At 48.0% G+C, this 21144-nt stretch overlaps 1 pseudogene; it reads left to right on the top strand.

The window, feature by feature from the left end:
* Window positions 1-21144, top strand: part of LOC135235050 (sterile alpha motif domain-containing protein 11-like) — a 67529-nt pseudogene that overhangs the window by 10582 nt on the left and 35803 nt on the right.

Raw genomic sequence — 21144 nt, 5'->3', positions numbered from 1 at the left:
AGCATAAATCTCACAGTGAGAAATGTCTCTTTTAAAACTGTGCTGTATATTAGGCAGCTGGCATCGTATTGATGAACCGTAGCTATCTGTGTACAGGGGGCCGAATCAGAGGGCCGGCCTTGCTGGAGAGCCATTAGGCCTGCCGTGGCCAGAGCTACACAGGGAGAGAAAAGTGACTGCTTCATTTCAGACCAAGCTTCATTAGCCTGGCCGCTCTTAGGAAGCGTTTGGGCCAGCAGGGGGGAGGGCTTGGGGGGTTTTGGGGGGGGGGGGGGGGCGTGGTCGTTTCATGGCAGGTGTTCAGTTGTTAGAAGCAACTGAACCTTGGAAGAACATAATGGGACATGGCCGCCATTAGGGTCCAGCTGAACGCCACTGAAGTACCGAACTGCTGTTGCTCCCGGGACGTTTGCCTAAGCCGTTACCCATAAGACCCTGCGGTTGTTTGACATTGGGGTCGCCCGCTCAAGTGCAGGCAAGGGGGGGGGGGACTGCTCTGACAGTGACCCCCTGAGAACCCAGGGGCGCCCGAAAACGCCTGCGGTGGGGTCCCTGTGATGTTTTCGTCGCATAGCGTTACCATCCCTGCGCTTTCCGACAGAACAGCAGTGCCATCCGTTCTGGCTTTACCCTCCCAGTTAATATTACGTACTCCGCATTCGGACAGCCGGTGTGTTGGGGAGCGTGGATTTTATACGGCATACGGGCTGCTCGTCTGTCGAGCAGCGTGTGAAGTTCCGTCAGTCCCTTCGTCAGTCCTGTTGATGAACAGAACAAATGGCCAGTCGGTAAGATTTTTTATTTTGTTTTCAGTGTGTTCACATGAGAAGAAGAAAATAAGAAGTGTAGGATTCAGGAAATATCGGAACTCGAAAAAATGCTGTTTATTTTCCACCCCTGCAGCCCTCACCCCCCCCCTTTTTTTTTCTTTCTGCTTGAATGCATCAACAAAGCAAAGCCAGTGTGGCGACTGCTTCCGCCGCCCCCCCACCCCCCCCTTTCCCGCCACCCCCCCACCCCCGCACTCTCCCGGAGTCTGCCCGCCATCCCCGCCTCCCGCCCACGTGCCCCTACCCCCCCCCCCTCGCTCCCTCGCTCCCTCCCTCGCTCACGGCGAGGTTACTGCAGACAGGCGCATGACTCATTAGGCATTCGGCCCCCGGGGTTCGGGGGGGGGGGGCGGGCTGGGGAGGGGGGGCAGGGGTAGGGTGGGGGGGGACACGCCGGAGGCGGGGAAGGGGGGGGGGGCGCGTGTGCGAGAAGCGGGCGCAGCTGCAGGAATGTCGCGGGCTGGAACCGCCGTTCGCCGTTTTCCTTGTGCTCGCACGCGTGAGCGCTTCTCAAACTGGCCCCCGAGAACCTTCCGGAACAAACGCGCCAGGAGAAATCTCTCCCCCGCTTCCCCTTTCCCTCGCCATGAGACCGGCAGTAACAAAACAAGACATTTATAAAATTACATTTCCATATATCATGCTTTTTTTAATTTTTTTTTTTTTTTTAATTACCACGTGTGGCAGAAGTTTTATTTTTTTTATAAAAATAAGGCCTGAAGTGACTTTGTTCCAGTGCGGGGGAGAGAGGCCGCGGGAGGGGAGGGGAGGGGGTTGTGATTGGCCGTTTTATCTCAATAAGGAGGCCGCCTTAGACATTGATTTTTCTGCATGGCGCAGCGGTCTGGATAACTCTGCCGGCTGCGTGGCGGTGTAACGCGCGGTTCGGTTGAGTTAGCGGTCTCTGTACGAAGCGCACGAGCGCGTCGCCATGGACAGAGTTTCAGCCGCGCGTTACTGACGCGTGCGTTTCACGGGACAGAACGTGCCGCGGTTGTGCGAAACGTTTATTTACGGAGTTAATCCTGTGCTCCTCACCCCCCATTCCACCTCTTTGAGAACCCGGTGACGTTGACCTCTTTTTGTTTTGATGGTCCGAGCGCCAATTTTAAAAACGGGAGCTTTCCCCCAAAAACCCCGTTTCTCGGACGTACGGTAGCGCTGTCTGACCGCTGTGGATCCTGAGGTTTTTTGGTTTGCAGTTTTCCTCAGAGTTTCCCAGGATGCCGTGCGTGACCAAAGCCGCTTGGGTTTAAATGGCTGTCGGCTTCACTGCTTTCAGGAGCGGTGCTTTAACAGTGTGGAAGGAATTGCGGGATGTCTACGTGTTTGGACCCAAGGATTTCACAGCATATGTTTCTAGACAGGGCAGGCTCATCTGGAAATACAACCACTTGAATTTGCACAAGACGCAAGAAGGGACGAGAAAGCTTAACCTTTCTGAACTGAGATGCAAGTGGTTGCATACAGGAGTTGATGAACAATTACTGCTAAAATTGCTCATTCTGAAATTGGCCAGATTAACCCTTTTAAGGTGTGAGGTCACAAATATGTGATTAGAATGTTCTGAACTGAACATTCTACTGCTGATGTCACAGTCACTGCTGGTAGTTTAAAGCAGTGGAGTTCCAGAACACTGACTTAGAATTTTTGCGGGGGAAAAAAACATTCCAGAAAAAAACCTACTCGTCAGAGGGTTGAGATTTATCGCTGCAAAGTACTACGTGCTGTTTGTTGCTGATGTGTGCTTCGTGATGCATACTGAGGTTCCCCGTCATTTACAGTATAACCCAGTGCTGGGTCCTGATCTACTGGGGTCCTTGGGTTGTATGCATATTCATTTATGAAATGCTTTAATTATTAAGTTAATAATTAGCTATTAATTAACGTATTAAACTATTTAGAGACACATGTTTGTGTGTCTGTGTGCATATGTGTACAGACCTGAGATCTTTGTTTAAATATAGCTTGGGTTATAACTTTCAGACATAAACTGTGGGAGGATTTATTCATAGCAGTGTTGTTCATAGGAAATTTAGGTTTTTTTTTTCTTTCCATGGCTGTTAGATGGTTGACCACATGCTGTGTTGCGTAGTAGAGTGTCTCGGCTCAGAAGTGAGTGTGTCTGTTTATCTGTGTGTGTGTGTGTGTGTGTGTCTGTGTGTGTGAGTGTGTGTGTGTGCGTGTGCTTGTGTCTGTCTGTGTGTGTGTGTGTGTGTCTGTGTGAGTGAGAGAGAGAGTGAGAGAGAGAGAGAGAGAAGGAGGGAGCCAGGAAGCGAGAGAGAGACAGAGCTTGTGTGGGAGCGACCTGTCGTTTGAGGGTGTTGTTTTGGTTTGCCCTTCTCTGTGGTGTTTTGGTGATGCCGGAAATAGTCTGAGAGCAGAAATGCGGCAGGGGATGGGGGGGGTTCTGAGGAGGGAGCGGCAGGGCAGGGTGTGATGGGGGGGGGGCGCGCTGCGTGGGCAGAAATCTAATCGCTGCAAACTTCTCGAGAGGACCGCTGTCTGTCCGCGGTTTTCCGTAAAAGCCTAACCACCACCCCCCCCCCCCCCGCTTGCCCCGCCCGGCTCCCCCCCACCCCTCGACGCCCACGTACCTTGCCTTCAAAACTTTTCACCCAGGAACTCTTTCCGTTGCCTCTGTCGAGCTGCTGTCATGCACTCTATTTTCGGTTGCCCCCGACGACGATGCTTCCGCTAGGTTCACGTGGCTAGCTGTGTTTGGAGTCAGCCTGACGGGCTTGAGAACGCTCACCTCCTGCTTCGCTGTTAATATTCTCGATAAAAAAGGTGCGTTAGCCTGACCTCTTAGTCCCCCCTGCTGCCCCACACCAGACAACCGTCTGAGCTACGTTAGGTCTGCCTACTGCTCAGACTACACAGCTCGCGTCCTTAGGAAACAGATCAAAAAAGTATTTTCAGTATGTTCGTAAGATGCAGAGAAACCGATATGTCATCCCCCTCAAAATAGGCTGCTTTACTGTACATCTCTGGGCGGTAAAAAGGAAGGAAAAATGTGATTGTGCAGCTTGTGAAATTATTATTTTTTTAAACGTGAAGAACAATTTCTGAGAAATTGACACTCTTCTCATCCTGGGGGATTTTTCAAAAGAAAAGAAAAAATCCTTTTAATGTATGGCAGAGGGACTGCACCTGTTTGCCCTTTGGCTGGTGTCCCCCCCCCCAAACCCCTTCCTGGCCTGCCCCTCACCCTGCAGCAGCTTCTGTGGGGGGGGGGGTGGGGGTGGGTGGGTGATGAGTACATTCAGGAGCGGATTTAGGCGGGGGGGTGGGGGAGGGGAAGGGGGGATACAGCAGAACCCAGGAGAGACGGGACACTGGTGCAGGGGGCTCCCTGCAGGTACAGTGGGTTTTCTGAGCCTGGTCCGTTCTGGAATGCCAGGGGACTGGTCATCCTATCTCTCTCGCTCTGTCTCTCTCTCTCTCTCTGTTTCTCTGTCTGCATCTGTCTTTCCCTCTCTGTCTCTCTCATTCCCCTGCTCTCTCTGTCTCTCTCCCTCTTTCTCTCTCTCTCTCTTTCTCATTTCCCCTCTCTCTCTCCCTGTCTCTCTTTCTCCCACCCTCTCCCTTCCTCTCTCTCCCTCCCTGTCTCGCTTTCTCCCACCCTCTCTCCCTCCCTGTCTCTCTCCTTCCCTCCCTCCCTCTCCCCCCCTCCCCCCTCTCCCCCCCCTCTCTTTCTCCTCCCCTCCCCCCCGTGGCTCTGCTCAGCAGTATAGCCGCATTGATCAGCAGAGACCACTGCAGGCCAGGTTAAAGGTGGGCCAGCTTCACCCAGAGCCCCCCAGGGTCTCAGTCCTCCTCCCTCATTAGATCTTTGAAGTGAATTTAGACCCCCCCCCCCACCTTTTCACCCTTCCCCTCAGTTCTGCTACGCTGTCGTCTTGGAGCAGCAACCCCTTTGGTTGTTTATTACTATTTTTGATACTGGCTGGGTAATTATATTCTATTTGTCTTTTTTGTTTTTGTTGATAATGTTCAGCGCACAAGGCTGTTGTAAAAATATGTGAGAAGCTGGATAAGGCAGAAAAATGAGATTCGCCAGGCAGGGCATGAAGGCATTTGATTGGTACAAGCTGGAACGTTACGGATTTAAAAATGGACATGCCTAAATATAACAGTTTTTTTAAATTGATATAAATGAATAGAGGAAGCATTTAATCGTTCCCTAGGTAGTTTTTTTGAGTGTAACTGACCCCCTTGTTGCCCCCGTTAGACCGGTGATGGTGATTGATGGCTTATGCACGAAGCAAACCCTACGAGCCACATGCAAGATATATTATCAAAAGAAGCTATTATCACTACTCGCTTCTCTATCAAAATGATTATTTTGAGGACTTTTATGGCAAATTACCATATACCCTTGTATGGTTCTTAATTCTCTGCATTCTCTAACCTTATCATATCTCTATTTGTCTTTAGTGGATGATGATGATGATGATGGTGATTATTATTATTATTATTATTATTAATGTTTAAGTATTCGCGTATTAAATAGAGCAGTTTTCCAGAGGAATTTGCTTTGTTTCTCTCTGATTCATATGAATTGGTGATAGGTCACTTAAATTCGATTGGCTCTTAATTTGACTGAGCCCTCTCAAAGTGGATCACAATCAAATTTAAAAAATGCATTACGAAGTTTTATGCTCTATAAACATTTAGATCCAAAAAAAACATTTTTCTAAAATCTTTTGTTTCATTTGTCTTTTAACAGTAGGTAGCATGTAAACGTACTTGACTGACCTGCATGTTGTTATAACATGAACAGGCTGCCGTAGGTTTGTTATAAGCTAGTTATAAATGAGCTGTAAGTGATGTTTTTGAATGCAGGCTGTTGCTATGGTTACTGATGTGAGAGGGATCCCAGCGTTGCGGCTCAGAGAGGTGCTGCCGGGGCTTTGAGGGGGTTTATCCGCTGCAGCAAGGCCTTCAGGGGCGCGATTACACGCCTCCTGCTTGTGGAGAGGAGGAGGAGAGGAGCAGAGGAGGAGAGAGGAGAGGAGGAGGCGTTCTGACAACCCCGTCTTTCTCCGTGTGTGTTTTTTTGTTTTTTGCGCAGAACCGCGGGCGCCTGGCGGAGAAGCGCTCGGTTCCGCTGCCGCCGACGCGCGTGCCCAAGAAGGAGCCGCCCTCCTGCTCGGCCTTCAGCAGCGAGGACAGCGAGGGCAGCGAGCGGGGCCCCTGGGAGCATGCCCACATCAAGCAGGAGGACGAGCTGCACTACAGCATCATGAGGAAGAGGTGAGAGACTGAGGTCTGCGTGTGTGTGTGTGTGTGTGTGGGGGGGGGGGGTGTGGGGGTGGGTATGTGTGTGTGTGACTGTGTGTGTGTGTGGGGCTGGGGGATGGGGTTGTGTGTATGTGTGTGTGGGAGGTCGAGCTGCAGTACAGTATCATGAGAAAGAGGTGAGAGACTGAGGTCTGCGTGTGTGTGTGTGGGGGGGTGTGTGTGTGAACGCACGCATCTCTGCACACGTGTGTGTGTGTGTGTATCTGTTGTCTACATGCTCATCTGTGCGTGGTTGGTTCTGCTGGTTCCTCGCTCCTCTTCCCTTACACTGCGTAGAGGCGCAGAGGCAAACCTTATACCCCCCCCCCCCCGCCCTTCCATTACCCCCCCTCCCCCTCAGCCCCGGCGCTATGGCGACCAGCCCTGCGCTCCTGCGGGCTCTTCGCCGCTCCCCGGTATTCGCGGCGGGCGCGGGTGCGGGCGGGGGCGAGGGCGCGGGTGGGGGTGCGGGCACGGGCGCGGGAGGGGTGCAGGCGCGGGCGGAGCGGTAATTGCCGTGCCGAGACGGCGCTGAGTGGTCAGGCGGGGGTTTTCGCTCGCCAGACGCCGCCGCTCGTTAGCGGGAATTCATGGCGCCCGCGAGCCTGAGCCGCCGAGCTTCCGCCCACCAATGAGCCGGCGGGGGGGGGGGGGGGGTGAGCGGATTTCACACCCCTTCGTGGGTGAAGGAGAGAGAGAGAGAGAGAGAGAGAGAGAGAGACGCACACAGACTCTGATTAGCCTGAATGCAAGAGCAACGCGCCTAGAAAACTGGCCTGGGCGGGGGGGGGTTATATTTTAGGACTGCCAACACCAAAGCTCACCTCATGTCTGTAGGACAGTCCAGAGGTCTTTGGTACCTGCGTGTTCCCTGTAGCGTTTTTTCGGGTACTGTGGTCACTGACTCGTTCGTGCTCTGACTCTTTGGTTAGTCCCGGTCACATGACTGACCCGACTTGACTCAGTGAGACTCAGGGAATAGAGATGGCTTGTTTTTCAACATTAGAAAGGAGAGCAATGTTTACAGTATTTGCGACCGCAGTATTTTTATACATCGTTCATGTTCTTATGTAATTGGTAAGCGTGAAGTTTCGGGTTAGGGTTAGGGTTAGTGTTAAAGTTTCACAGACACAAATTAAGCCTAGTCCTTGACTAAACTAAATTTTGAATGGATGTTCTCCACACAAGACTCAGTTTAGTCCTGGACTAAGCTTAATCTGTGTCCGTGAAACTGGCCCAAAGGAATTAGTTGGTGTGGGTGGGGCCTGGACAGACCCTTCGCCCTAAAATCCTAAATGTCCATCCCGGCAGTTAAAGGCGTGGTCTGCCCTGGCGCAAACGGAGTTGAGGTCGTGTTTGTCAGTCGGCATTGGCGATACTGGTGATGTCACAGACCGTTGGATGAGTGTGTCAAGTGAGCAACATTTTAAGGCTGAATTCAGTCATCCATCTTGAGTTCTTTTCTGCCGGTTCCTTGTTAAAATATGTAAATATGGTGCTTTAGGAGAAGCTGAGGCTGGCGGGGGGGGGCAGGGGAGGGGGGGGCGGGGGCGGGGGGGTGGGGATGGATTTACGGAGCTGGAGTCGGTGAATGCAGGATGGCTCAGGTATTAAGCGGCTGCAGGAGATCTTGTGTACTGCATAACAGAATGCTATGGGGATGTTATATTATGGGCTGTCTGTAAATACACACACATGCACGCACACACACACACACACAGATGTCTGCGCACGTACGCACACACAGACACACACACACACACACACACACTCTCCACACACACATGCACACGTACACACACACACACACACACACACACACAGATAAACACCCATTTGTGCACAATCCTCTAATGTAGTTTCGTTCCATTAAGGTCAGTCCATTAACAGGAATCTACAAAGTGCAAAAAAAAAACAAAAAAAAACACACAAAAAAAAAAACCCCCCAAACACGTCAGACATCTCCCATGAAAATATAATTCAAGTAAGAGAGAGAGAAAAATACTGCCTTCAAAATTTTTAATGCTCTGCCTTGGACTTTTTGTTTCTAGATTATGGGGAACTGCAAATGCGTCATATTCTGTATGAAATAGCAGTGGTTATATTTGTGTATGCAATGATTGCATATTCACGTAGTGATTGAAAGAATCCATACAATCATTGCATATAGTTCAATTTAGAATACTCTCATTCAGCATCTCAAAATAAAACAGACCTGAAATTATTTTGCCATTGATGTTCTCATCCAGACTTAGATGAGAATAGACAGTTAATTCCGTCTGTAAAAACGTCCTTGAATTACTTAAAGGTAGACGTTTTTTTTTTTTTTTTAATGAGAAATATTTTCATTAAATCAGGTCTGAGCCAGTATCATAAAAAAAAGTGCATGAAAGCAAAACAGACATGAAAGCATAGAGGTACGAGACACCGTGTAACGCTAAGTCCCGTTAAATTTGTTACTGCGGTTCTTTTAAAAAAAATAAAAAAAACGTTTTTTTTTGTTTTTTTTTTTGAACCTGTGACATTTCAGGCCCGGTGCGGTGCGGAGACTCAGGCGAGCTCAGCGAGCGGTTATGACTCACGCGCAGGTTTCGCCCTTTCAGGGGAAGCGTGCGGGGAGGAGCCGGGGCTCCAGGTCTGTTCCGAGGGGGGGAGGGCGAGGGGGGGAGGGGGGGTGACCCGCTCTGCGCCCTCTTACGTTTTCGGGCCAATCGCGGGGTCCCGACCCCGGAGGAATAATGGGGGCGTCTCAGTCCGTTAAATTAGCTTTCCATCGAAGCCGTGTCGCTGAGGGGTGTCGGCTAATTGGATTTTGTCGATGGATGGGAGGACGGAAAAGTTGAGCAACAAAAGTTTTTTTTTTCCAGCGCTATTAATGCATCATCAGCACCACTTTGGGGCTTCTGCTATCACAAAAGATGAGCGGTATGAAAAATGGAGGATGTGTTCAAAAAAAGTCCGATGGTGGAGCTCTCTGTGTTATCAGGTAGTATAGGAAGAATGGGAGCTTCCCATTGGCTGAGGGAGCAGTCAATCACCAGAGGAAGACACATCATATAGCGCAGGGTGATAATCAAAATTGGACATTGTGATGTTAAAAACATGCAAAACAAGTCAGCAAACGCATAAGAGAGACTAAGTGCGTGTCAGATCACGTTCCTGATTTAGTCTGTTGAGTCAGTTGAGCGTTAAGTTGGTGGATGCTTCTTTTTTTTTAAGCTGGCTTTTGTCAAAATCTCCACCTCAGGCGTTAAGTTGCGTTCTCCATCGCTCCAGTCTTTGAGGCTGTTTTTTTTTTTTTTTTTTGTCTGTAATATCCGAAGCCTTCCGGAGAGGCAGGATCATTATGTCGGACGGCGCTCTCGTGCTTCGCTCTGGCGCGTCCGCAGGTCTCCCGCTGTTTTACCCGCGTAAGAGCAGTGCGCTAGAGGCTCCGACAACAAGGGCTTGATTAAAAAGTGCTGACTGCAGGTCTAGGTAATTACAGAGGAACCTTCATAGATTATAATACTTCCTGCTGACGAGGAATCTCCCAGAGACTCGATGCGCAATCCCCAAAATGGCTCAGTTGCTATGGTTATGGCCACTTAAATTCAGTTGAGCGCAAAACAAAAAAATTCCGATGGCTTATTAGATAGAAGATATATTATGCATTTATAGCAGTTTTTATGTCAAAATGATGGCGTGTAAGATTCTTTTTCAATTCGTTTCTTTTTTTTTTTTTTTGCATTTTTACTTATTATTACAAGCATTCCTGTTTTTAGAAAAAAAATGTGGACCACGTTGGAATGATTTTATTGCCGTAATAAGCCTGTGACAGCTCTGACTTTCAGCATTTTATTTTGGGTACTTATTTTTTCAGCCCATATACGTAGCATTGCATATGAATTCATATCTTTTGTCTTTTTCCTTTCAAATGTCAGTGAAGTATTTTATTATGTAATTTGAAATAATGATAGCTATTGGTCAGTAAATGTGCTGATTGAATCGGGATGCAGGAATCCCCCCCACAAAAAAAAGGTAGATTAAGGGGTTAAAACGATAGGGTGATTGCGGCAGCTCTCTCTACCTTTCCCGGGCCCCACAGTCTCTTTAAATCTGTGCTACAAATCCAGCGGTGTGCAGCTGGAGGTTTTACACACCTGTCTGTGCTGAACATGCAAATGGCCTGAAGGCATGTAGGGGGGTGACAGGCTCCACGCCACTCACCCTCGTCCAGAACCGCAGACTCAAACTGAACATTGGGCCAGAGACCCAGGAAAGATCCCTAACCCTAACCCTAAACCTAACTCCCCTTTGGTACATTCACTCCGCTGGGCAGAGCTTTTGGAATGCTGAAATGTACCTAGATTCTTGTTATTACATTACAGGCATTTAGCGGACTCTCTTACCCAGAATGACTTACCACTTTACACAGCATTACGCTGCATCATTATACAGCGGATATATACTGAAGCAATGCATGTTAAATAGAGTACAACAACAGCAGTGTCCTACCCGGGAATCGAACACACAAGGTTCAGGTTACAAGACCAGTTCCTTACCCATTATACGGTATTACACTGCCGCCCTTGTTACTAAATTTCCCGATATGGCTGCATCTCTCTCTCATACCTGCATTTAGAATGCTGGGTACATCTCCCTTCCTGCGTGGGTCTTACAGAAAGAAAAGAATGACATCTCTTACACCGAAACGGTGTAGCTCTAAAATATGCCAGCTTGTCAAATGCTAATTATATCCTGGCGGGGAGAATATTGCCTTTAAATGTGGATATGTATATTTATGGAACGGCAAGTTACTGCACAAAAGTGTACGTGGAAGTTTCTCACAAGCTTATGGTAGTAGTGGAAAGGATGAGGTGCTGTATGTTTATATTTGCGGATAGAATTGTTTAGCTTTGTGTTTATTGAAGAAAGACCAGGCCCCAGGGTTGCACACTGAGTATTTTCACTGTGACACGTCTGGAATTTTACTGCAAATCAATGCACTTGTATTTTTTTTTATAATGGCCTTCAACTCCTAATTTAAAAGGGAATATGAAATATCTAATTTCAAAGCAAAATCTTTTAAGTTCAGAATATGCTAGATATTAGCACGGGTTACTAGCAGCAAGCTTATATTTTTATCTGAAATGCGTAGCTTACGTAAGGAGGAACATGGTGATAATGCCAGAAAGGTCCACCACCTCTTCTTCTGTATGCATTTACTTCCCCACATATAAACATTTTCATCAGCTTAAACCTTTGCAGTTTTCGAAGAACATTTATCAGTTATTACAGTTTTGATCACTCAGGATTGTCATTTAGCTGCTGCTAATTTGATCAACGTGAACGTTGACTGACGGACCACGTCGGTCTCCAAGCTACACCCTGAGCCGACCAGAGGAGGATGGGGTTCACCCCTCCTTGAGCCTGGTTCCTTCCGAGGTTTCTTCCCATCTGCCACAGGGAGTTTTTCCTTGCCACTGCTGCTTTAGGCTTGCCCCTGTGGGGGTTTAGGCCAGGGCTGTGTCTGCGAAGCGTATTGTGACAGTTGTTTGTGAAATGCGCTATGTAAATAAATTTCGATCTGATGAACAAGCATACACAGGTATAGAATTTATCCACCGTATTCCAAAACAGCCTTTGAAATGTTAACACTGCTGCAGTGGCTGTGGTTTGATTTTCACAATAAAGCCAGCAGGGCTGTTTGGCAGGACTGAGTTCCTCTCGGTGGTGGTGGGGGAAACCCCGCGGCGAGAGGAAGTGGAACGGGTTCGAATTTCGGGACCCGTCCCGCACCCACTCCGTGGGTGAGGATTCCCCCGGGGTGTCTCTGCTGAGAAACAACCCTTCTCCAAAACAACACGGGGATCCCCTGCCCCCCCCCCCACCCCCCCCACTCAAAATATGGCCGCAGCTTTGGAAAGTTGGGGCGGATGAAAAGCAGAAATATGTTTTTCTTCGCGTTTTCCTTCAGGTGTTCGAGGTGAGAAAAAAAAAAAACCCTGAATAACAGGTTTCTGTTTCGCCGTTGAAGAAGAAGTCTTTGAACTTTGTCCTTTTGAGTTAATATCATGACCTCAGGGCAGGTTTGTGTTTTTATTTTTTAATTGTTTTTTTTATTTTTTACATTGGGTCCTGTGTAGTTATTCGTAAACCGTGTCCTGTGTGAACTGCTTCATTTCAAAATGTCGGTTTACGTTCGATTCGATCTTAAAACAAACCTTGCTTTAGCTAACCTGGGAAGTGTTCCAGCAACAGCTGTCCCTCACCTTGCCCTTTGGATTCTGACTTCAATCACAAAAGCAAACCGTGTTTGACAGGGAGGAGAGTGGAATTTCCTTCTGTGTTCTTACCTTTTAGGACCTGCAGTGGTAGTGTGACTGGCAGGTTGTCAGGTTGTATTTTTGTTCCACTTCACGCTTGTCTTTAACCCTGTTAATGTTTTTTTTAGAATTCTCAGTTGATGATCTAGAACTCCATTGCTTTCAGTTACCAGTAGTGATTGTTACATCAGCATTAGAATGTTCAGTTAAGAACATCCTGATCACATGTTTGTGATCTTACACCTTAACCCTTTGAAAAGTAGTTTTTTGTCGACAGAAACACCTGCTGCAAGCCATTCGCTGTTTACAGAAGAAACTAAATTTCTATAATTTATAAATTTAAGAAGAACATGTCTGTTGCAATTTCTTTATATTTATATAGTGATCAGTGCAAGGCTGGTTCCTTCCGCACTGAACAGGAAAATGAAACAGAAATTTTGCAGAATTTGCTGAATTTGCAAAGTCCGACAAAACCTACCAACGCAAAAAACTCAACATTGCAGACTTTTTCTACACTTTTTTTTTTTTTTCTGTCATCTTCTCAGCCTCGCTCCTGCCTGCATGTGGAACGCATAAAGGAAACCCCTCACATTGTTCGAGGTCGTATTTATAGACGTGTTCTTTCCATCAGAATGGGAGAGGAATGAGTCAGTCCATGAAGCTTTCTTAAAAATAAAAAAATAAAAAGTTCACTTTGATTTTCTTTACAATGATGCAAACAACTTGAATTTATATATTTAAGTTATGCTGGATTCATCCAGGAGGGAGCCCCATTGAGATTATCGTCTTTGTTTTTTTTTTTTCCAAGGGGCGTCCTCCAAATATATTGTCTCTGCGCAGCTCGAACAAATGATTCGTCTGCTTTGGTTTTATGAGTTTGCTGCAGATCCCCTTGTGGAAAGAACCTCAGTACAGGTCACGACCCCTTAGACTAAACCCAAGTGCAGGTGTACCTGCAGGAAGCATCTGTCGCAGCTGAAGCATTCCCCTTGTACACCTGCGCCCCCCCCCAGCCCAGCCCCCCCCCTCCAATGCTCGTCCGCGTCCTCGTGGCTGGTTGCCCCAGGCAACACTCATATATACTGTATGTGGTCCTTGCAGTTTCGGTTTGAGCCAGTTCAAACCGGTTTGGGCCGGTTCGTCACAGCAGTGTCACACACGGTCTGATCTGCCGCTGCTACCCGGTCCTCGCTCTGCCCCTCACCCTGCCATGCATGCCAGCTGTTAAGGCAGTGACTCACTTCTGTAGTTTTTTTCCCAGTGTCGCATACTTTACATTTCTCTCGTGTGCAAGCTAACGTCATAACTGAAGAAAATATTGAATCTGAAGTGAACAAAATGATTGTGCTTCTGCTGATCTTCGGAAAAACTTTTGATGGCTGCTTACTGGTACCAGTTGTGATTAATTAAGTTGCTGTAATTAGTTATTAATAACGCGTATATTGAATGCGCTCATAGTCAGTTTCGTCCCGTTTGTAATTTTCCAATAAGTAATTAGCATCAGGCTCTCGCAGTGGTAAACATTCACACTTCCGTTGGCGGCTTCTTTCGGCCGCGCTGAGTAGTGAACGGACTGGTACAGCTCAGGCCTGTGTGTGTGTGTGTGTGCGTGTGTGTGCTTGTGTGTGTGTGTGCGTGTGCGTGTGTGCTTGTGTGTGTGTGTGTGTGTGTGTGTGTGTGTGTGTAAGCGTTTAAGTGTGAGAAAAACTCCGGCCACACTGAGATGCAGGCTGGTACAGCCTACGCCTGTGTGTGTGTGTGTGTGTGCTTGTGTGTGTGCGTGTGTGCTTGTGTGTGTGTGTGTGTGTGTGTGTGTGTAAGCGTTTAAGTGTGAGAAAAACTCCGGCCACACTGAGATGCAGGCTGGTACAGCCTACGCCTGTGTGTGTGTGTGTGCGTGTGTGTGCTTGTGTGTGCGTGTGTGTGCGTGTGCTTGTGTGTCTGTGTGTGTGTGCGTGTGTGTGCTTGTGTGTGTGTGTGTGTATGTGCTTGTGTGTGTGTGTGTAAGCGTTTAAGTGTGAGAAAAACTCCGGCCACACTGAGATACAGGCTGGTACAGCCTACGCCTGTGTGTGTGTGTGTGTGCTTGGGTGTGTGTGCTTGGGTGTGTGTGTGTGTGTGCTTGTGTGTGTGTGTGTGTGTGCGTAAGCGTTTAAGTGTGAGAAGAACTCTGGCCACACTGAGATACAGGCTGGGGGTGTGAGGTAGATCTGGGTTGGTGAGGCTGTTAGTCGGGGCAGACTGGGGGTGTGAGGTAGATCTGGGTTGGTGAGGCTGTTAGTCGGGGCAGACTGGGGGTGTGAGGTAGATCTGGGTTGGTGAGGCTGTTAGTCGGGGCAGACTGGGGGTGTGAGGTAGATCTGGGTTGGTGAGGCTGTTAGTCGGGGCAGACTGGGGGTGTGTTCTCAGCAGTAGTGTTATAATAATAGACACATAGATGTGCTGCTGCCAGCTTCAGATCCTGTCCTCTCCAGGATATCACTCACACACGCATGCACAAACACGCACACACACAAACACACACACACACACGCACGCACACATACACACAAAGAAACACACAGACTCTCGCACACACACACATGCACACGTACACTTACTCACGCACACACCCACACACGCAAACACACACTGATGCACACACGCACACACACTCTCTCACACACACACACACATGCATACACTCGCACACACACACACACACACACACACACACGCAGGCACACACACAAACTTCACAGACACACACACACACATACACACTCACACACGCACACACACTCACACTCACACACACACACACACACACTCAGGCCTGTGTCTCTCTGCGGGACGTCCCGGTTGAATGAGGCACAGCCGGTACCGCGGGTCATTATTCCGGTGTGGTCAGTGGGGACGCGGGTCGTTATTCCGGTGTGGTCAGTGGGGACGGGGCGTATCGATTGGCTGGTTTAGAATGTGATTATATGAGACTGTCTCCAGCCCACGGCTGATAATGCGAGCCACTGTTGCTCTGAGCCAAAGTGCGAGATCCCGCAGCCTCCCCTCCCCCCCCCCCCGGCCCCCACCCCTGCCCTCGCCCCCGCACCCCCCTCCTGTGTGGGGCAGCTGAGTCAGCCGGCTGGGTCTTACCTCTCCTGACGCAGAGCCTGACCTTGGCTGCCCGGACGGGCGGCCTCATTAAATGGAGGGCACCGGGATCTCCCAGTGAAAAGGATGCTAATTAAGTTCCCGATGGTCCTGGCTCTGTGGGCTTAGCGTGTGTCCTCTGTCTTAGCACATTGACCTGCCAAAGTGGAACGCACAAAAAAAACATTATCACAGAGCTACTCGCACAAAAGGGTTACTGTAATTATTTGAATAATTATTAATAATAATAATAATAATAATAATAATAATAATAATGATAGCTACTTGGTAAAAGGGGTTACTGTAATATTGAATTTATTATTATTATTATAATAATAATATATAATAATAATATAATTAAAACAACATAAAATAATATTGATAGTACTTGTAAGGGTTACTGTAATATTTAATAATAATTAATATTATAATAAGTAATTCGTATATTGTTAATAATATTATAATTAATAATAATAAACAATTGTATATTATTTGAATATTTTTATTAATACAAATGCACACACTTATAACAGAGCCTATACTGACAGTGCGATGTTGGCCATTTACTGTACAGTACTTATGATATTGCCTAATTTTCCATATTGTTTTTGCTGTACTTTTGTCACTGGTTTCCCAGTAAAGTTGTCTGTTAAACGGAAAATCAAACGGCATTTGTTTGCTACAGTCACTGCATTCACTGGCAGTGTTGTTTTATTTTTCTGCAGCTTTCTCTCGCTGAGCAAATTTATCCTCGCACCTTTTTTCCCGTACACAGTTTCCCTTGTGGCTGTAGTTTTCTCTTGTAAGCCTCAAAATGTTCTGCCAATTAACAGTTTGTGTGTCTGTCCTGAAGTACGTTGCCGATTATCAACCTGTGAGTCTCTATGAAATTGCTCATCCAATTAAAGGCGTATGTGAGCCCACCGTAAATATCTCCAATTAACACCAACATTGTAGCAGTTTTTGTTCTGGAAGACGAGCCTAATTTCTCCCCTGATTTTTGGAGGGATTGGGGATGTTAAACCAGAGCTTATTAGCTGAGGAGGGGCGTCTGAACCGAATGAAAATGGCCTTTAATGGACGATGCCTGGAGCTGCAACAAAGACCTTAAAATCCATCATTTAAAAACACATACACAACTACTACTGCTACTGCTGCTCCTACTGCTGCTACTACTGCTACTGCTGCTACTGCTACTACTACTGCTACTACTCACTCAACTACTCGCTACTACTTGCTACTTCTCTACTGCTACTGACTGTATACTACTGCTATCTACTACTACTACTACTCTACTACTACTCATACTCTACTACTGTCTGCTACACTACCACTACCACTCTACTACTACTACTCTCCTACTACTACTACTGCTACGCTCTACTACTGACTACTATACTTACTGCTACGCTGCTACTACTACTACACTCACTACTACGCTACTCTGCTACTACTACTCTACCTACTACACATTACTACTTGCTGCTACTGCTACTACTACTACTACTACTGCACTCTGCTGCTACTACTACTACTGCTACTACTACTACTATCTGCTTGCTACTACTACTACTCTACTACTCTACTACTACTGCCTACCTGACTCTACTAACTACACTACACTATCTACTACTCTGACAATACTACTAGATACCATTACCACCACTAGTACTACTACTGCTACTACTGCTACTACTACTACAACTACTGCTACCACTACTACTACTACTACTACTAGGACCAGGTTTAAGTACCACTGATCTGAAGGATTGGAGAAAGACTTCTTAAAAAGCCGCATAGTGTTGGCATGCTCTCTGGTTTTTAGCATTGTAAGTGTCGTGCCGGTGTTTTGCTAGCCGCACGCACTCAGTAGCCTGCTCACATCGCTGTAGGAGCCTGTGTAGCTTCCAGAGGGCGTGGGGGAAAGGCGACAGTGTCAGTCCGCCATTGCCACAGGGGTCTGCTTTACAACTGTGATGTCATGACTGGCGGGCAGGTGACTGTCTTTGACGCGGGGAGTCCTTCCGCTCTCTCCGAGCTTGTTCCTCGTGCCTGAGGTTTGGCCTCCGGTTGAGTGACAGGTGGCCCGGGTTACCCAGCCTGGTCAGGGGGGGAAACAGGTTCCTGACTCCTGTTCCTCGTGGTTTAAAACGAGCTTCATGCGGGATAGCTACGCATTGCCACGTCTGGGCCTGAAATCTGCATTTCAGTTAGGCCGGCGTCTTGGGTTGGCATCGGCAACGCAGCTGTCAGTGGGGTCATCGTTGGTTTGGGGGCGATCGATCCAGGGCTCGCTCAACTGCCGTGGAGGCCCCACTGTACCTCAGGCTCTGGAGCCGTAGCGAGAAACGCTTCTAATATTACCCAAATGCTAATCTGTGTGGTGCATCATTACTGTGTTTTAAGGAGCTCAGAGCGGTAATCCGATTTCATGTAAAAGCCCCCGTGACTCACTTCTTCCGCCCTGTTGTAAGGTAAGAGGCAGTTTGTGGAGTGGAGGTGTAGCTGAGGGTTGGGGTTTAAGGGTGGTGGGGGAGGATGGGGGGTGTGGATCGGAAATATCCTCCTCTAAACTCCAGCACCCCCCCCTCCCCCCCAGTCCTCCCTGCTCAGAGGAAAGGGGGCGGGGACGTCCCATGAGCATCAGTCCAGCAGAGGGATGTACCAGCGAATCCCCGCTGATCTGCTATCAGCCCCTCTGATCCAATCAAATCGCTCCTGTGCGTGGCGGCCATTTTCACCACCGCTGTTCAGAAGCAGCCGGCTCAGCTCTTCCGTTCCCCTCACTTAACTCTCGCAAACGAGCGCACTTTAAGGTAAAATGAACAATAATTTAAAAAAACTAAACATTTTATGTGCACATAAAACATGATTATCCTCTAAAACAGCTCATTTTGTCTGAATGATAGAGTTTTCATTGTGTGAGGGTTGTTTTGCAGGGATAGCAATGGCAAGCTATAAAGTCTTACAGTAGGTGCTTTTTGCGCAGCTGGGGAATCAATTCAGGAGTCCCGGGAGCTGCACAAAACCACCTTTTCCACTTCTTATTTTTGTTTTGCCTGAGATCCAGCGGCAGCGAATGAGTTTCCTTTTCCCATTAGGCGCCGGGTAATGAAAGCCAAAGAACGACCGGACGTCGGCTGCTTCCTATTAGCATTGCGCCGCCATTTTAAAACATCTAATAAAAGAAACATCTCATCAAGTGACTGATTGACTCAAAAAAATATATTTTTTTTAAATTGTAAGTTAAAATAGTAGTTCATTTCCTACCTTTTTTGATGGATATTCAGGGCGTTACAAATGCACGCTCAGCCGATGCCTCTGTCTAGGCCGGTCTACATTGCTTACTGTAGCGACCCTTCTAATATCTGGCCTTTCCCTGGAACAGTTCATACCACAGATATCGCACTATTTATCATACGATTTTCAGGGTTGCAACAGGGTTTCTGGTCTTGTGTGTGGTACCCTAGCCTCTACGTCATTGGTACTGCTAGTTCACCACCCCTCACCTTTGGTGCTGTTGCAGTTCAGTGGGTGATAGGGTGAGACATTAATGTGTTCACCGCCTCCCTGACATCTCCGGAGTTCCGTCTGCTGGTATTGCTGATATGACTGAAGATTATACGGATCAGGCTCCCCTCACGTGCTTCAAAACTCTATGGTTTTAGCCAGGGTGATTGAAAGGCAAAGAAGAAGAAGAAGAAGAAGGGGGAAAAAAAAGATAATCACTTCAATTTTAAGCCAATGAACTGCTTAGGGAACCCTGAGTGTGTTGATTAACCCGTCTTGAGATCGAAGATAAGACGGGGGATAAGACTCAAAATTGCTTGATGCGGGAGCCCTGTCAGTTTCCTGCCTGTCTGCGCCTTTTTTTTTTCTTCTCAAACCCCTCACCCCCCCCCTCCCCCCAAACTCCCTGTGTGACGACCAGAGACAGGAGCAGCGGTAGTAACAGGCAGCAGTTAGACAAAACCTAAAATCAGACCCTCACAGTTAGCCTGCTGTTGGGACATCAGTGACTGCTGTTACCACAGACAGAGAGAGAGAGAGAGAGAGAGAGAGAGAGGGAGAGAGGGAGGGAGAGAGAGAGGAGGAGAGGAGAGAGAGGAGAGAGGAGGGAGGAGAGGAGAGAGGAGGGAGGAGGAGGGAGGAGAGAGAGAGGCAGAGAGAGAGAGAGAGAGAGAGAGAGAGAGAGATACGGCTGTCTGGAGACTCTAATTTCCCTGATTAGGGGGGGACTAGACAAAGCGGGCTGCTGCCCCTGCTCCTCTGAGCTCCTCTGAGCTGAACAGGTGGAGCTGTGTGGTATTTGGGAAGAGAGTGAGGGGAGAGGGGATGGAGTAATGGTTTGGGTGGGAGGGGGGAGTGCCTATTTTAGCTTTTGCAAAAAAATGTAATAGTTAATAATTGTATTAAATATTGAAGTGTGTGTATGTGTGGAGGGGGGGGGAGTCTGTGTTTGTCTGTGTGTTTGTGTGTGTGGGTGGGTTGTGTGTGAGAGAGAGAGAGAGCGAGAGAGAGAGACCGAGTTAGTGTGTGAAGAGGTTTTTTTAGACCTGTATCCCTTGCTTATGGAAAGTAAATCCGTTCTGTTCATTTTCTTTCCCTTGCTGTGGCTGAAATGCATTACATTTCAGAGGCAGTTCCTTGTTTTTCTTCATTTCATTCATACGGCACTACGAGTTTCACATACCGGTTTGACGGATCTCACCGTCATGAATTTTGTACACTTCTCTGAATCTGTGTCTGGTATTGCGCAAATATATATTTCTTTATGCGTTTTCTTCCGTCAGCTTCTGGTTTTCTTTCCAACTGAAGTCCTAATTTCCTCTTTCGGGCTATTGATTGGACGGGACTTTAAACGGCTTAATCTAGACGCCAGTCAGACGCTTGTTAAATCGCCATTTGAGAAAACCCTGCAGTTTACATGCCACTCCAGACCCTTACAGTCTTACAGACACCCATTTTATGCACAACATTGTGACTTGGGGGGGATGAGAGAGCGGAGAGGAACCAGTCAGGCTGGCCTGAGGTTGGCATGCCGTTGATGACCCTTCGCCCTCACTTCCTGTTTCAGCCGCGACGGCGACCTGTCGACGATAATCTCCAGCCTTCGCCACACCAAGCGGCGCGGCATGCCAGAGGGCCAACCCCGCGACCAGACCGCCGGCGACGACCACACGAACGCCGGCCGCGCCAGACAAGCAGGTAGGACGGGGTCGGGGGGGGGGGGCAGTGTGGCACAGTGAGTAAGGAACTGGGCTTGCAACCGAAAGTTCACGGGCTCGATTCCCGGGTAGGACACTGCCGTTGTACCCTTCATCCGGGTTCTTAACCTGCATTGCTTGAGTTTATATCCAGCTGTATAAATGGACACTGTGTAAAAATGCTATGTAAAAGTTGTGTAAGTCGCTCTGGATAAGAGTATCTGCTAAGTGCCTGTAATGTAATCTAATTTCTTCGTTTTCATCGATAGGGGTTTAGTCCCCCCTCTTTAAACGTTGATTTATTTAGCCCTCCCCCCCCCCCCCCTTAAAGAGATAAGCAATGCCTATTGACATGTGTATCTTAATTTGGTGCACTTTATCTGG

This window comes from Anguilla rostrata, chromosome 11, assembly GCF_018555375.3.
Source record: "Anguilla rostrata isolate EN2019 chromosome 11, ASM1855537v3, whole genome shotgun sequence".
NCBI classification, from domain to species: Eukaryota; Metazoa; Chordata; class Actinopteri; order Anguilliformes; family Anguillidae; genus Anguilla; species Anguilla rostrata.
Note: the sequence above shows the minus strand (reverse complement) of the source record. Positions and strands in the feature narration are given on the sequence as shown.